The sequence below is a fragment of the Perna viridis genome, chromosome 12, assembly GCF_037379345.1.
Source record: "Perna viridis isolate PV_CMFRI_1.1 ecotype Kerala chromosome 12, ASM3737934v1, whole genome shotgun sequence".
Lineage (NCBI taxonomy): Eukaryota > Metazoa > Mollusca > Bivalvia > Mytilida > Mytilidae > Perna > Perna viridis.
The window spans coordinates 3,061,812-3,078,786 of record NC_142456.1 but is presented as its reverse complement, the minus strand read 5'-3'; the positions used below and the strand labels follow the sequence as shown (position 1 = coordinate 3,078,786).

General features: G+C 32.8%; 1 pseudogene across 1 annotated transcript; it reads right to left on the bottom strand.

The window, feature by feature from the left end:
- Positions 1–2,399: 2,399 nt before the first annotated feature.
- Positions 2,400–8,223, bottom strand: LOC148600776 (sulfotransferase 1B1-like; annotated as a pseudogene). The gene is made up of 6 exons (XR_015917110.1): positions 8,146–8,223; positions 7,138–7,307; positions 6,029–6,351; positions 5,640–5,740; positions 4,138–4,306; positions 2,400–2,740 (listed from the first exon to the last, which is right to left on the bottom strand). The product of XR_015917110.1 is annotated as a sulfotransferase 1B1-like (transcript).
- Positions 8,224–16,975: the final 8,752 nt, after the last annotated feature.

The window sequence follows — 16,975 nt, the reverse complement described above, 5'->3', positions numbered from 1 at the left end:
GTTAAAAGAAACAGTTAAGAACTATACACAATTTGCAAGATTCTAACTTTTACTTTTACATCTATCTTTATATGCAGCATTTGAATTGTAATAGCATTATATTACAGTATTGAACTAAGGAGTAGTGTGTCCAAATAAGATTAAACCAATTAAATTTACATGAGAGAAGAAAGTGTTTTATGGTGAATCAATTCTAATTTATTTGGGAAATTAAAATATAATTATAAAATTCAAACTTAAATGGAAATCTTCTTCACCTTTTACTATGTGCTCTTCAAATTAATGATTCCACGAAAAATCAGCCGGAAATCCTCGAAGACGACTCGAAAAGCAATCCTGTAACACATGGCGATCTTTCGGATTTCTGTTGATACAAATGATTTTGGATCCAAGATCTTTATGTTTCTGAGGCAGATAGTTGTATGGAAAATGAGTATGGAAAATTATTATCGTTTTCCAGATAGGTGAAATCAGTTGTGAAATCTTAAGTGTTTTCTTTAAAGTGATATCGCGATAGTTATATCAGTTGTATGGTCTACCATCATACAGACGATTTCGTGCAACCAATAGGTTCCTTTTATAAGAAAAAAAACTATATAAGGCCACTCATTAAGTTTCATTTGACCTCTCCACCCCCATTCCCTAGACCAAAATATCACTTTACTTAATTATGGAGTTATTTCTAGTACACATGATTAAGCTTATTGCATGTCTAAATCAAATAGTAAATAAAGACATTTTCTGCAAAATATCAAATATCGTTCCAGAATAAGGAAAATCAAGAGACATCAAGATCTACAGAAAAAGAAATAACGTGAAAACAGAACAAAACATGAACCAAATACACAATATAGAATTAAAAACACTTAAAACCCAAATCACTTGCAATATTAATTCATAAAAAAAATGTTTGATTGACATCAATTGATCTGGAAGTGCGAGCATATTCTGTCTACTAGCGAAATCTGTATAATTTCAACAAATAAAAATAAGAAAGAATCAAGATCAGTGGGTTATCAAGACGGTATTATATATTATCAAGCAATGAACATGTCTCACAACTGTTTCTACAGTATCTGCGTTCTACTAAGTCGGTATATAAATTACATACACGGCAAATTATTTGATGTTTACTTTATGTTCTTTGTTGTGTGTGTCCGTTTATCATGACTGGTGTTTGTCCCTGGATTACATTCTTTTGATTACCGCTATAACCTTGGTTCCCTCGATTACTCTGTCAGAGAGGGTAAAAGCTGTGATGTCTTTATGAAACATACGAAAGATTTAAGTAGGTCATTGAGTTTCAATGCTACATCAGTTTTCAAAGACCCCGATGTAGCAAAAACATTGTCTACTAAACATAACAACTATGTTGCTGTACCAGTAGACAAAGCCCAAAATAACATTTTTTTGTCTGCAAAACGTATTACATCCAATGTGTATTTTCAGAAGTAGACGCAGAAAATAATAGCAGTAATAAGACCTATACTGTCCCTCCACTATCTCCAAAGAAGAGATAGTGGAAAACTATAAATATGTCTTATCTTTTCTTATCTCTCTACCAAAGATGATAAATGTGTTCTACCGACTATGTACTGGGTTATTAACCCCAACGGAAAACATGCAAACATCGCTACATAGCTGGATCTACAAAATTTACCACCACATCTCTTTCAAAACGTCTAACTTCTATACTCACATCTGTCAAAGAAAGTCTTACCACAACACTTTTTACTTCCGTATTGGTTTTAATTCAATATGTATCCTGAAAAATTCTGAAGATCTTCTGGAAACCCTGAATTCAAGATTTTTGTGATCATACAATAGCATTTAACCCTATGTTTTTCAACTCTTTATACTTCTTTTCCCCATACTCAGTTAAAATCTCGACACAAAACATTATGCATCGTTGTTACTCCAAAAAAGACCATCTTACTCTCGGATATTTGATATATAGCATCAACCCCAAGGAACTTGAGATAAAGAATACTACAGACACAGTGAAAACATTTGCATAATTCTAGACTTCTTACATTAAGGCTTCTGGAACAGGTCTCTGTTGCTACAAGATTGAAGTCTTTACTACATAAGTTTTATGGTCGTCATCATGAACTTGTGGAGCATTCCTCCTTCGACCTCGACTTGACTACTAATGGGTCACTCGGCGGGTGTGTCTTGAAAAACAGAGAACCCTTACCCTACTGTTGCAGCTGGTCTATGTTTCCAAGTTTTAGTGGAGTCCAAGTTGCTCATTTACTTTGTTAATTTGTATGTTTTATTTTGGTTGTTTTGTTCTCTTTGTTATGTCTGGTCTTTGTTTTAGGTTATATTCTTTTTTTCTTCCGCTAGAATCTTTGTTCCCTTGATTACTCGTATTGGCGTCCACTTACATTTCAGAATTTGTTTTTTTTTTTTTGCTTTTTTGCTTTCAATTATATATTGTGTATGCAAAGCCTGCACTTGTATGTGACCTGAATATCAATTGTATGATTTTATTAACATACATATCAAGATTGTTTTAGTTTATGAGAATGGTACAATACTGCATATGTCTTTATAATAAACTTACACAAATATATGAGTTCCATTTTCTACAGCTGATTAAAATGATCCGAATTGTTTTTCTAGGAAATATCATATACGAATTCAACGTTGTATCCTTTCATTTCTTTTTCATATATGGCGTCAAATTCTTCCTTTTGAGCAATTGTAAAATAATTCTTCCAATCGCCTACTTGCCCTAAAATGATAAAAAAATCTAATTATTTCTTTGATATCTGTGCTTTCCCTTACCACTTTTATTTCGTCAAGCTGACGATCGTCAAATTTTAGATGGACCATACCTAGACAATCAGAAAAATGTTGCACATGCACTTATTAAAATTGAAATGTTGTGTTGTTTTAATTCCCTGAGTTTCTAAATATACACTCAATCGTATTTCTAGTGATTTACCCGTTAACTACCCAACTACTGCAAATTACAATATACAAAGGATTTTTCTGGCAAACAAGTAAAAGTGCTCTATATATTAAAGATTTCTCCAATCTTAAATGTGAAAGTTTTACCATCTAAGATGTAGGCACAACTTCTGCACCATGTTAGTATCAAATCTGGGGCAGAAAGTTTCCGACATTTTAGTATTGCATCTGGGGCAGATAGCTTCCGATATGTTAGAATCAAATCTGGTGCAGATAATTTTCGACATGTAAGTATCAAATCTAACGTAGAAAGGTTCCGATATGTTTGTATCAAATTTGAGGCAGAAAGTCTCCGACATGTTGGATCAAATCTGGTGCAGATGAGTTTTGACATGCAAGTATCAAATATAACGCAGAAAGGTTCCGACATGTTTGTATAAAATCTGGGGCAGAAAGGCTCCGACATGTTAGTATCAAATTGGTGCAGATATGTTCCGACATGGAAGTATCAATTCCAGGGCAGATGAAACAATGGAAAGGAAAGTATTAATAACGAGACATTTTTTTTAATCAAGTAAAAACCAAAACTTAATCGACATTTTCAGACTTGAAATATATGTAAGTAATATACAGGAGTACGATGAATAAAAGACAAATAGAAAAAGATATATTTTTGTCACCATGACTTTTTTCGAAAGTCACTTTCATTTTAGAAGTCAGAGTCGTCTAGTGACACTTAACAACGTCTTCAGCCATGATTATCTGAAGAAACATATAAAGCGGTCGGAGAGAAAATATTTATCTTGTGCAATTATTTGAGTACTTTAATGTATTGTGTCTGTAAATATAAAATAGTGCAAATCTGACTTTTTGTTTTTTTTCCACTATTTCCAACGCGCAGATAAATCAAGAATTTGGATGCAGCTTAGACTTGTATGTATATATATATATATATTCTTACATCAGTATGCTGTTGATGCTTTCAGTATATGCTATGTACTTACATAGTAATGCACATGCAAGTAAGATGGTAGAATTCCCACATCCCAAAAGCCTTCTATGTATTATATACTTATTGGGGCTGTATTTGTATACCGTTGCAGATCATCTAATGTCTTTTATGTAAACAATCACTGAAAATTTTATGTGGAGATTTGTATGTATATATGAAAATTAGCTGAATGTGGTGGATTTTCATACTGTTACAACGCAACTCACCTTTACGAAACAGGATCGATTTTCCATCTTTTGCTAAAGCGACAGTCGCGTCAACTTTGACATGCCTTAGTTTATCAAATACCACCTTTTCGGCAACTTCCTTCACGAAATCATCATCAGCGGGTACATCGAGAAACTCTGCTAGTTTTTTTATTTCTTTTTGTGGAGTCTGAATATATATTGTAAAAAGTCTATTTTTCGATTTTTGAGCAATTTAACGGTACAAGACAAATAGTATTTAAAGGTTTTAATACAAATACAGCTTTCAACTCATGCAATCATTGTTCAAATATCATATATAACTATTCGACCTTAAGTTAAAGACCAGCCTTGTATTGCGTATAGAAATCGCGTAGATATGCGTTTAAAATCTGAACAGTAATAAAGTCATCTGAAAAGCACTAGGTACTCTTGAAAGAAACTAATTAAAAATTTATTCGAAATAACTTGGAAATTGTAAAAGTCATTCAAATGAAAAGAACTGAAAATGTCATAGTAAGAGAAATAAAATACCTTAAACAATGCCCCAGCTTAAAGAATAAAAACATCTTAAAAAAATGAACATTGTACTAGCTTAGAGTTAGCATGTATTGAAAAATGTACCAGCTTAATGAATTTACATATCTTATAAAATGTACCAGCTTAGACAAAAAAATGTAATTGTGTACAAGTTTAGAGAAGCTATCTGAATTTACCACCTATAATATCTAAGAGTTTCTATCGGTCAAAAATAAATATATAAATACCTGTATGTACCAGCTTAGACAAATATCAGAATGTACCAGATTTGACAGTATGTTTCAATTTAAAAGAATAATTTTCCATTGTATAGCAGCTTAGAATACAGTCTAAAAGTTACCAGTTTAGAAAATTAAAATATCTAACTGTGTGTACCAGATTGGAGATATAAAATATTTGATTTTATGTAATAGATTAAAGAAATGACATGAATATTAATCCATGAACAAACTTAATATATATATAATTGTTTACACCAGTTTAGAGCCAAGGAGCCTGAATAGCTCACCTAGATAATGATTTGCCTCTCAAGGGCAAAAACTCAGACGAGGAGTCTTCCAAAAAATTTTAAAACTTACCATAAGGATCATTTCATTATTGAAAGATTCTTTCTGTTTTCAAGATATTTTCTGAAAACTGTGAAAAACGTCTTACAAAGTGTCGTCACACAATTTTGATCCCTGCAGACTTTTGTAGACCTTATCGTAAGTATCAGTTCAATAACTGAAAGAATTCGGCTAAACCTAACGATTTTGGAGATATACTTTGGAGAAAAACTTCTGGCTGACCCTTTTGTTTTTTTTTGTCAGTCCCAGCGGTCATGCTTTTAGACATATCAAAATTCCCCATATATAAAGACTACTATTCATACAATGTTTGGTTCTTATTGGTCCATATTTAACTATAAGTACCAGCTGAATTAAATAAGATATTTCTAACCGAGTGTTTCAGCTTAAAGAAATAAGATATCTAACTATATTTACCAGCTTAAGTCCTTCAAATGTTACACCATGGATATTTTTAGTTGTCTTCATGGCGTCAAGATATTGTCGAGTGTACTCCCACCATCCACCATACAGCTTGTCTTGTGAGGAAACAAGTTAAAATAAATGGTTTAGAACTATTTAGATTAAAAACAATTCTAAAGTTTTTAAACTTTTACTTTTACATCTATCTTTATATGCAGTATTTGAATTGGTAATAGCATTATATTGCAGATTGAACTAAGGCGTAATATCTCCAACTAAGTTTACATCAATAGAAATTTACAACAAATAAAGTACTGTATGATGAATCAATTCAAATTTATTTAGGTAATTTGCGCCTTAAATATAACTTAAAATTTAAGATTTGAATGGAAAAAAAATTTCACCATTTACTATGTGCTCTTCAAAGTATGATTCCACGAAAATTCAGCGGGAAATCCTCGAAGACGACTCGTAAAGTAATACTGTGACACATGGCGATCTTTGGGATTTCTGTTGAAATAAATGATTTTGGATCCAAGATCTTTATGTTTCTGAGGCAGAAAGTTGTATGGGAAATGAGAATGGACAATTCTAACTTTCTTCTCGTTTTCCAGAGAGGTTAGATCTGTTGTGAAATCTAAGTGGACGTTTAAAGTGGCATCTCGACTGTTATATTCAGTTGTATGGTCTACCAGCATACAGACGATTTCATGCAACCAGTGTGTTCCTTTTATAAGAAAAAAAAACATCCATATAAAACCACTCATTAAGTTTCATTTGACCTTTCCCCCAGAAGAAAATATGATTTATTTAATTACAAATTTATTTCGAGTTCACATAATTAATTGCATCATTAAAATAAATAGTAAATGAAATAGCAAATATCGTGTTCGAATAAGGACAATCCCGAGACTTGAAAATCTAGAAAAAAAAGTCATAGCGTGAAAACAGAGCAAAACATGAACCATATACACATATAGAATTAAAAACTAAAGAGCAAACAATTAAACCCAATCACTTCTAATATGAATTCCTACAAAAAACGTTCGGCTGACATCAATTGATCCGGAAGTGCCGGAAGTTTGAGCATAAGTTGCTCTACTAACGATATCTGTATCATTTCAACAAATACAATTCGGTAAGAATCAAAAGTCTGTAAATGAATTAAATAAACGGCAAATTTATATGAGTTTTGTTATAAATACCATTTGGATTTGAAATTTATGTACCGTTAGGACGCTTGCTTTCTCGTGGGCGTTAGACCGTTAAAAATATCAAATCGATTGCATGGGCGCAGACATGAACACTTTGAATATTATTATAGCTTTTTACCTCATGATTTGTACACTTTCAAGCATATCTTAAACATTAGAAAAAACATTATATCGTATATAAATATATTTTCCTGTGGTTAAAAACATTTTTACTTCAACATCAGAACCACTATGGTCACATGTAGACAAAAGATAAAAAATAAGGATATATCCTTAAAATATTCATATCTAATATTAACCTGATTTTGGGGAGGTACAAAGTAGTATGTCACCTGCTCTCGATTCAAAGTTTTTAACTCGGTTTAGTTGTTCCTCTGCATCATTTTTAAAACAGGGATATGATGGCCAATCCCATCCTCTACACTGAGTCCAAGGAAAAATTGTCATCTCAAGATCGCTCTCAGGATTTCTAAATTTATAGTAAAATTACAATTTTCATTTGTTTGTTTGTTTGTTTGTTTGTTTGTTGGGGTTTAACGTCTGAGCAGCGATATTTCAGCAATATTCAGACGATGAACATGAAATTGGTGATAAAATGAACATGAAATGATGATGAAATGAAAAAGGGATGGGACACAAGGATAATCGGGTTGACAAATTTTGATTGCCACTGGAAATAGGGAAAGGTGGGTAGGGTCGGGCAATTTAGCCTCCTGTGGCAGAGCCCTATGGTTCCTACTCCGGGAGAATACCACAGTAGGGTTCTTTAACGTGCGAGATACATGGCATCTTTCCCAAGACGGTGCACCACTATGGTTTGCGGTCAGGTTTTCCGTATTATAGCCTGACAACCCCAGCATGTAACACGCCAGGGGTACCCCATTCCACCACCTGAGGCGCACATCCCAGTTGCTCTGTTGGCAGAGCGCCCTAGCCCCCCGCTAGGGTTCTGAGCACTATTTAGTCGCCTTTTACGAGAAGCTTAGCGCTGCTGCGGGCATATTCTTTTAACACCCGGACCTGCATGGGGCCACAATTTTCATAAAAATAGAGGAACTTCCGCTGAACATCTTTAACTTGTTCCTGTTAAAACGCCTCTTTCAATCATCACTGATTTAAATTTGTGTATAGTACATAATATACATTTACCTGTGCATCGTTTAACCGAAAAAAAAAAAAAAAAAACAACAACAAAACGTTGCGATAGTTCTTTGTATAAAACATTAACATTTACAAATGAATTAAAAGAAGGTTAACATGTATCTATAAAATTGAAAGACATTTCTAAACAAAATGAATTACTTTACCTTGCTGACATGGTGGTATGAAGGCCGACTGTAAACTAAGTGAAGTATTAACGTAATGGGATACCTTATAAATACAACTTCCCACAGAAATCATGCAGATAGTGCAAGGAGCATACTTTTATTTTTAATTTTCAAAATAGCTTCAATGCATCCATTGTAGACAAATACTTAGTTGATAAAAAAGAAGGTTCGAAAGTTGAAGAAAATGATTAAATATGTAGTAAGGACGGGGTACCATCACCGTACCTATTCTTTTGACACCCGGACCTGCACGGGGCAAGAGACAAATGACAATGATAAATGAGTACATAATGATCAGGGGTTAAAAATATAAAACGTGGTGATTTTGAAGTTTCAAAATCAAACAATTTGTTTAGTTTATTACAAATGTTGCAGAACATAGGACACCTGACAACATATTGAGATCATTGAAAGAAGTGGCTCAAATGTCTGGTTAGAAATTTCACCTGCATCTAACTTCGTGCGAAATTACTGAAGTTGCACATAAATAATACTTTTTGACGTCTTATATTCACTCCAATGTTGTAACAGCTCGTAAATTATTTTTATGTCTGGATTAAATCATCTTTTTAACAAAACAAAAATTGCCGAAAAGTCTTTTTACTGCCTAGGCCACAATTTTCCGTAAGTAACAGGACCGGACACTGGTAAAATTTAACTTAATCGTCGGATAGTTGACTCTAGATACAACACTTTCTACTTATAAAATTTTTCTATATTTGCATGATTATCAGGTGAGCCTGTTCTACAATATATTATTGACTCAAGTATGTTTCGCATACTTGTAGGATATATTTAAATTGTCTTTAAAGGTGTCAGATAAGCAACTTAAAATATCCTTATCTTTATCGTTTGTTTCGTAATACACCCAACGACTTTTCAAAAGTAAGTTAGATTCATTGTAACATAATAATCATACCATAAATAGCATATACATAAATAGAAGAGAAATGCAAGAAATATTTTGCAGTTCAGAACATAAAGTTCAAGTACTACATACCGTAGAGATGATTCGCCAACAATCAATTCTTTGGCTATATATGTTATTTTTACATAATGATAATCATTTCTGTATTTCAAAAAGATCTAGCTTCGTGCAGGTCCGGGTGTCAAAAGAATAGGCCTGCAGCAGCGCTAAGCTTGTCGTAAAAGGCGACTAAATAGTGCTCAGGAACCTAGCCGGGGGCTAGGTGCTCTGCCCACAGAGCAACTGGAATTTGTGCCCCAGCTGGTGGAATGTATTTTTGTTACTTTGTATTATGATTTTAGTTGCTTTATGTTCTTTGTTGTGTATGTATGTTTTCGATGACTGGTCTTTGTCCCTGGATTAATTCTTTTGATCAATTAAGGTAATTTTCATTACAAAGTTCAACTACAGAATGACATACATACAATCGTTATATATGGGATGTTAATAAGAAATGAAATTCATATAATTGGTAAACATGCATTAATTACACCCTGTCGGAGTTTTTAAAGACTGCCAAATATACTTAATGCGTTGAGAGCTGAAAATGGGGCATAATTATTATTGTTTTACAATAACTCAGATTTTAATTTAACGCCAACGGGATCCCTCACACAAAATATCTAAACCTAGATTAATCTTTTGACAACCCTAGCACTCCAATAATCACAATGTATACATGTTCTCAACAACTAAGTTTCCTTTCCACTAATAGTAAAGATAATATTTCTGATATCAGAAGCGTTCTATCAAACAGGTATTTTGCTAAATATATAGTTTACACAGTACCTTATAAATATCACTCTCAGTAACTTGTGACGTTTGTTTTCTCTGTAAAAGTATCCTTAGTTATTCGTTAGAATAACATATATGTAAACAAAATCTTTGTTTTGTTTTATTTGTCTTTTGTTTACCAATAATTTTTATTTTATTGTAACACTTTTGAATGCACAACGTGTCACCATTTGAGCAAAATGTAATTTTTTTCTTACATCTTTTTACAAATAATAAAACCAAACAAAACATCCTTAGTATACCTTAATGCAAAATTAAACGACTGAAGTGAATCACAATATACAGTTAATTGTTTGGTAACTTACAACTTCGACATAAAAGGAGATCCTGCTTATCATGTTTCATTGAATATTTTTTAACATGAGACCTAACTTCAGGACACTCGCCTGAAAGCTATGCATGACTTAGGCTAAAATAGTATGAATGAAAAACCATCATGTCGTTGCACCGTCTGTAGTACCGTATTGACCATGTCTGTTCTAGAATGGAATAAATCGGCTTTTTATATCATTTGTATACCTTTGTGAATGAAAGCTGACTGGTACCATGTGATATTTAAAGTTTATATTTGTTTTCAAGACTATGGCTATTTGAGAGTAGAAACACTATAGTATATACACACACACTCCACTAAGGATAGGCCTTGGATTATGTACAAAGGAGCGTTTAAAGATCAAAATTGATATCCACAAATTGATAAGAATATAGTCAGTAAGACTAAATATCTAATGTTAGGATCATTGACATAATTCGTTGACAAATTTGTTAATCTCGAACCTGTCTGTTAACTTATCTTGTGTTTGTTTTACTGATTTACAGAGTCAATTCTGTGAACCCTTCAGCCATCAAACATCAAGTTGTTGACATTAAAAAGAAATTGCAAGATATCCCAGAAAGCCTGGCAAAAAAGAAAGAGGCAACCCGTCTCCAAGAAGCAAGGAGAACAGCTAGGGAATCCCCCCCCCAAGATGACTTAAAGCCATAGGAAAAAAATTGAGATAAGGACAATTTATAATCAGTATAAGTTAACAGTATTTTTTTAATGTATAGTTTCATTCATCATCATTGAATATGCATTGTATTAACGTATACAACCAGAAAAGGTTGATGTATTTACAGTTCTTTACAACTGTTAAAACTAAATATCAAAGATAAAAAATATCAGATATAAACTGTGATGTTGATATACATATATATTTATCAAAGTTTGGAAGTTTACTTGGGATTTGTTGGATGATCTTATTGTGGCAATGAAACCCCTTCTCCTATTTTATGTGTAGCCATCATTATCATGATGAAGGTAGGAAACTCACTCAAATTCTAGCCAGTCCTGAATACAATTTTTCAATACATTTTATATACGGCTATATAGATTTTTGCTAAAATTAGCCAGCCCTGCGAAAAAAAAAAAAAAAAAAAAAATAGACAGTCACTGGCAGGCGGACAGGCTACTATTTCTAACTCTTTTTCTTGTCGAAATAATTTCAACCCTTGATAAAGTGAATACATGTATAATCAAACTTTCCTTTAGATTGTTGGAACATTCACAAAGACCATTGTTGAAGGGGTTCAAGTCACTTTGATACTTCACACACTTCACAAGTAGTAGTTGAAGAGCAAACAGATGCTAATGGTTTGATAGTTTTTAATTTATCATATATCGTATGCTAAAGTGTTTTGTTTACGTGCATTAATCTCAATTTCAATACAAGTCTAATTAATATGTTGATAAATCATTTTTTTTTTCAGTTTGAAATTCCACTGATAAATTTAATTTGTGACTTTTATTATCATAGCTTTTAATATGACCTTGCCTTATGTTAAAATTTCTAAAGTTTTTTTTCTTTTGACTGAAGCCCAAGAAGGTCAGAAAGACACTAATGAGGTAACTCCAATACATGTAGCAAGAATGTATATAGTTCATCGATCGGAGAACTCTGAACAAGGTATTCTTGTGATTTAACCTTATCATGTTATATTTTATGTCAAAGATACTAGTGTAATATTACTTAGACAAAATTACTCATATCTCCCATCGAATTTAAACATCATACTTTAAATGTTATCTTAAAGTCTTTGTCGGAATCATGAAAATTCTGTGATATGCAATACACCACCAAAAAAAAAGGCTACACATTTTTAGTCTTGTTATTAAGTTGCTTTATAGGTCTATGTGATGAAATGTATCATTGTTTATACAATTAAAAAATTATCAAAAACAATGTTTATAATCTTGTTATTATTAATTTATTGAGGTAAGTGGTCGGCTGTCTATAAATGAACTAGCATTTATAGAAACACAGGTTATGTGGTAAGAAAGACTTGAAGGACAGGAGCAGTCAAACTTTGATTACAGTTGTTTGTATTTATGACTCTTTATGACATATTAAGTACAATGGAAGTTAAGTATCTTGAAGTAAATAAAAACATATACCTGAAACGTATCGTCAGTACACTAAATGCTCTCTCCACAGTGTTCCTGGTTTTTACAATGTGCCTTATTATATCGTACTTCTTGTGGTGAGTTAGGGTTTAACAAAGTTGTCATGAGCCATTTCTTCAAACGAAAGCCAGAATATCCCAGAAGCCAACCATTCTGGTTCTTCATCACTGCTGGAATGTTGGAGTTTGCACGGATGAAAGCATGCCGGGTTGCTACGGGCCACTTTACAACTATGTTTGTGAACCTGTAAGAATGATAAATTGAGATTATAAAATTAATTCCTTACCTTCAATTATCTTGAACAAGTAATCAAGGGAACCAAGGTTATAGTGGTAATTAAAAGAATGTAATACAGGGACAAAGACCCGACATGGAAAACAGACATACACAACATAGGACATACCGTAACTAAAATCATACATACAAAGTAACAAAACCATAAGAGATTTCTGAAATCTGAATGGATTTTGACAGCAATAATTTAACCACATGGCATGTCATGTGTTCTGGAAAGTTACCCTAATAGTACAATAATATTTGTACCACATGTTAGACTTCTTAGAAATGAAATGTTTGGGTAATACAGGGATTGTTTTGGCCCCGTTCGAAGTTTATTGAACCAAGGGTTTAATACGACATGTCTTTGACGGGCTTATAAAAATATAGGTATTCATTTGTTTTGTATGTCATGGATTGAAATAGAGTACAAAGATCCATAAGCCTGAGTTTCTTAGAAATTATAACCACTAGGACAATGTGTATCTTCATATTAATTGATAGTTGATGTCGAACTATAGCAATAGCTTACTTCAAACCTGCATCACAGATTACCTGAACATTTATGGCATGGAACTGCTTCCGGCATACTATGTTAGGTTCATCAACCCCAGACATTCCTTGAATAGGTATAAGGGACCCGTCAATTGCACCTAATACATTAGGGAAGCTGCTTATGCTGTGAAACTTCTGTTTTATAAGTCTTTTTTTCATCGTCTCCTGTTGAAAAGGTTATATTCAACATCTTTGTGCAAGTAGCTCCGCAAACTGTATGTACCAATCTGGATGCAGAGGCAATTGATATCCCATGGAGATCAGCAACCTCTGACAAGTAATCCCCTTTTGCCAGGATTCTGAGTGTTGTCATAGCCTATATGAAAAAGATGTAGACATTTTCTATTAACATTATTGTAATTATATATAGATGTATATAAAATCAGGATGGTGAGAGGTATAATTCATGAAAAACTTGTAGCACCCCTATTTGTAGCTTTTGGATACACGTACATGTAAGTTGTGATTGGAAATCAACGTGTACAAAAGGCATAACTTGAACGGAATCCTACAAAAATGTATGATCGTCTGTTACTTTGATAAAAACAATCCCCACAAAAATTCAAGTATTGTGCGTCCCCCGAAGTAGAAGTTTGCAAAATCTGCAGTAGTTGAGCATTCATTTGATTTTAAGGGGTTGAAATTTTCTATCCTAACATTTTGATTATAAAATAGTCCTGCCTTATTTCTTCAGTGCATAATATATAAACAAAAAATATTACGACAATAACAGATACTGCTTTTTCATTTTTCTTGAGACCAATATCCTGTTTCTTTTATTTATTGAAAATTTCAACCCAGCCCTTTATTTATTTTTTGAACAAAACTAAAATTATTTTTTAATAAGGGCAAACAAATTGATAAAATATAATTCCAATAAACTAACAATGTAGATTTTCGAGTAAAAAAAGTACTTAACTCCGGCTGTTTCTGAAAAAAAAATGAAAATTACTCTATCTCAACATAAAATCCCGGTCTCCCCCCAAAGAAGAAAATAATATCTGCCTATACATGTATACATGTATTTTACAGTTTAATTATCCTTGTTATTGAGGTATACTTCTTTTGAAGTCCCAACTTTTAAGCTGCTCCTCCGAGAAGGTTTTTATATACACAACTTGTTTTAATTGATTTGCAATTTGTACTGGTCATTTGGATTAGCGATTTTCAATTTTTAAAGCTTATTCAAATCAAATTGAGTAAATATCTAACTACAGAGAGTATTAATTGCTCACAGATCTTGATAAGTAATGTAAAAACTCATCTATGGCTATAGGAAATATATACAAATAGATAATGTGTAGGACATAATTATATAGTGACAACATAAATTATTATATTATCATATTTTGCCCGCGTTTCTTTCTTTTTTTCTTCCCTTCTTTTTTTAAAATATTTTTAAATAAAATAGTTTAATTTCTACGGTTTGTGTTCAGGACTGCGGAGAGGTTTTTTAACCTTTTTTACTGCCATTCCGTGTCTCGTAAGGACTCACATAAATTAATTTTTGCAAAACAGATCACATCGGACGTGACAGAAAGCCAGTGATGTTAAAGACGGAAGAAATGTGTAGGCCTAGTTTGTTTGTTCATACAAAATGCTTCCTTGTATATGAGGAGGTATTGCATGAAATCTGGCAGAAGGTTTTTCAATCAAGTCGCTAAGGCTGTCTGTAATATCTTAAATGGACCATCTAGGGAATGATACCGTGCTATTAATTGGTTATTATTTAGAGCATCGAGGTCATCAGTTCGATCACGAAAAACGCGTTCTCTTCTAAAATTTCGCATGTATATAAACGAAAAACGTTCATGTACAATGATCTATATTTGCAGCAAACGGAAACGGATTATTTTGTCATAATTAGAGAAAGTTCTGTATTTTGATTTGTTGATTGAAGCAATGTTGCCAAATATACTTCATGTAAGTCAGGTATCATTCACCGGATGCCAATTGTGCTCATATTAAGGGAAGTAATGATTAAACTATCAAAACCATACCTTTGGGGATCACCAATTTCTATAATCAGCCAAGAATTATTGAAGATATTTCCAATTTTTAGAAAGTGTTTTTGCATTTCATGTCAAGAAAAAGCTTTTTCAAACTGATACTTAAGCTGAGAAAAAATGGAAAATGACTTCTTACCCCAATATTTGAAGTTCTGAAACAAATTTTGCGTTATCGCAGTAAAGTAACAGTATAGGTCCAAATATAAATGCATTCAAATAGCTTCATACCTTAACGTTTTACCGGCTAATTTATTTTTTTTTTATTTTTTCGGGGATGGAAACGTTTAGACACTGCACGTGTACATAAGTGTACATTTAAGTTTAAAATATTTGTAAATGTTTTATTGATTGTTTTTAGTTTGAATAGTTGTTTTTGATGAATTGAAATTATTGGTTAAGGAGGTAGACCTAGGGTAAGGGACATAACTCATGAAATCAGTGATATGTTTCTATCAAATACAATTTCACCAAAGCCTCTCAAGCTTTCGTTTGAAGCAGAATACAATGAATCCAAGTTAATAAGATGCTTAGATAAGATTGATGTAAAATGCTGAATACAAACGTTCCAATGATTTTTAAGAGTTGAGTCCCTTACCCTAGGTCTACCTCTTTAAATTGCGAGTTGTTTAACAAAAAATATGCTATCCAATACAAATGATGGTTCGTATCACTATGTTTGTTATTGAAAGACACATAGCTACAAATTAGGAAAGGTTCCGTCAAAATAAAAAAAAAATTTGGAATATGATTAATAGGCGAATTTATGTGTAAAGATTAACGGTTCTAGCGGTAAAGCAGTTGTCAAAGCGCCGACTCTTCTGACAGTTCTAGTAGATCTAATTTTTATAGAGCTAGACAGAATTAGAGCCTTCCCTGCTAAAACTGTCAGAAGAACGGACTGTTCTGTGACACTTTTTGAACTGGCTGGCTCTTCTGACAGTTTGACTGAGGGGTTATAACAAATTTCATATGAAGTTATTATAAAATACATATTTGTCCATTGTGATTAATGCGGTTTTTCAACAAACAGTCTGCATTCCAGTGGAAACAAATTGTGCTTCGCTATTCGTTGACTTATTTCTTTACTTTTATTAGACTGACTTAATAAGTGATCTGATCAAAAGAAGGATCTTCGTTTAGCCATATCCTTTGATCTCAGTTCTTGAAATAACGATGATCTTACTACTGTAAACCGGGAAATTTTGCACCATCTTTCTTCGCTGTATCTGCTATTAATCTGCTTTCGTACAGTTTTAAATTCATCAAGTGGTACTGTGTTCCTCGAAATATTTTCGCGATAGTAATTTTCGCGTAACGAATCTTGGTGCGAAAATAGCAAAGATAAAACTGCCGCGAAAATGTCATAGTTTTCAATATTCTGTTTAGAATAAGTTTTTCAAAGATTTTCCAGCGACAACGGCCGGTAATTATCGGTACAGGATTTATCTTTGTTTCCCCCTTTCAATATTAACACAATTAGACCTTCTGCTGGTCACTCGGAATGACAAGTTTATTAATAATCTAGTTGAATAACACCATTGGGCATTTCACGGTCTTAGGTCTATCATAAATGATATGTTTGTTAAATATTTTCTCAGTGCCACAGGCTTTCCTTCTCTTAAGACCCTTAATTACGCATCTTATTTCATCTTCCGCCAGGAAGGTAATTATCTTAATTTTACCTTCAACTCCGCTTTAGCTTCATATAAATTGAGTTCTCTTCATTACAAGCCTCTTTGTCACATTGGTCGGACACAGTATACA